The 1,734-nt window shown below is 36.1% G+C and overlaps 1 non-coding gene across 1 annotated transcript; it reads left to right on the forward strand.

Annotated features, from left to right (window-relative positions):
- Positions 1 to 1,449: 1,449 nt before the first annotated feature.
- TRNAY-AUA (transfer RNA tyrosine (anticodon AUA)) lies at positions 1,450 to 1,523 on the forward strand. Its single transcript has one exon. It is a non-coding gene; the product is annotated as a tRNA-Tyr (tRNA).
- The last annotated feature ends 211 nt before the right edge of the window (positions 1,524 to 1,734 follow it).

Raw genomic sequence — 1,734 nt, forward strand, 5'->3', positions numbered from 1 at the left:
ATTAACAAAAAAAATGCATATAGCAGAGGATAGTTTCAATCTGCCTACCGCTGGGTTATGGGCCCAGCATGCTTCCATTGCTGTACTCTGCTGCACATGTAAGTGCAAGAGATCCTGAAGCACTCACTCATCATGGGAAAGTACCAATGTGTTTCTTCATTGGTTGATAGAAGAAACATCTTACAAAAACTCTCCAGATTATTGACTTTTTAAAGTTTTTCTAGGAAACGTTCTAGATGTATGCTTATTAGACTTTGTCAGTATGTACTTTTTGCAAAGTTTCTCTGTGGCGCAATCGGTTAGTGTGTCCGGCTACTAACCAAAAGGTTGGTGGTTCAATCCCAACAAGGGACGTAATTGACCTTGTTATCAGATTTTGGTGATCTTTAAGTAGACAAGTCAAAATGTCAAACCCCCTGTTTGTTGTAGGGTACCTGGCCTTCTCTGATGTAATCAGAGTTAGATTTGATTCAGTGATTTTATAAAAACAGCTAGGAAGCACAATTTAGCAGTGGGTTGCAGAGAAAAAGAAATATGCTGGCAAAAAAATCCAATTGAGTGATTAAACAGCTCTTCATTTTCTGGCTTTATTTTTATGCTAACAAATTTGTTCTTTGAAAAGTGTCCACAAAGCCAAGTCTCTGATTAACACCTTTGTAGGGATGGTTTTTCACCTATTACTAAATTAAACTTGCTTCATTGGAAAGGCAGCAAGATGCATCCTCATTTCAATGTCTACTGAAATAATACAGGTTGACACCAGGAAACATTAACGCCACTGTATCCTTGCTGCTTTCTCATGTGGAAGTCTGTTTAATGTGAAAACAAGGTGATATCTAATTAGCACACAGGTAAGGAATTAAGAAAATCTTTATTTAAGGGTGAAGATGTTTCTCACAAAATCGTTGCCCCAATGCATCATTGAAATTCAAGCTGGAAAGATGATTTTAATATATCACTTGTACATTTTGTATTGCTCTTCTGGTGACAATGTAGTTTGTTTTTGTCAATTACCATTTTAATAATAGGGTTAAGAAAATTAAGTGGATTTTTGAAAGAAAACAATACTGTCAATATACTATTAAAACAAATTAAAATGGTAAAAGTTATTGTACTTTAAGTAAAAATAAAAGAGCCAAAATATCAATCCCAGTTTTGGATTACTTTAATTAACAAAAAAAAATGCATATAGCAGAGGATAGTTTCAATCTGCCTACCGCTGGGTTATGGGCCCAGCATGCTTCCATTGCAGTACTCTGCTGCACATGTAAGTGCAAGAGATCCTGAAGCACTCACTCATCATGGGAATGTACCAATGTGTTTCTTCGTTGGTTGATGGAAGAAACATCTTACAAAAACTCTCCAGATTATTGACTTTTTAAAGTTTTTCTAGGAAACGTTCTAGATGTATGCTTATTAGACTTTGTCAGTATGTACTTTTTGCAAAGTGTCTCTGTGGCGCAATCAGTTAGTGTGTATGGCTATAAACCAAAAGGTTGGTGGTTCAATCCCACCCAGGGACGTAATTGACCTTGTTATCAGATTTTGGTGATCTTTAAGTAGACAAGTCAAAATTTCAAACCCCCTCTTATGGTGTAGGGTACCTGGCCTTCTCTGATGTAATCAGAGTTAGATTTGATTCAGTGATTTTATAAAAACAGCTAGGAAGCACAATTTAGCAGTGGGTTGCAGAGAAAAAGAAATATGCTGGCAAAAAAATCCAATTGAGTGATT

This window comes from Pseudophryne corroboree, assembly GCF_028390025.1.
Source record: "Pseudophryne corroboree isolate aPseCor3 chromosome 7 unlocalized genomic scaffold, aPseCor3.hap2 SUPER_7_unloc_6, whole genome shotgun sequence".
Classification (NCBI taxonomy): Eukaryota; Metazoa; Chordata; class Amphibia; order Anura; family Myobatrachidae; genus Pseudophryne; species Pseudophryne corroboree.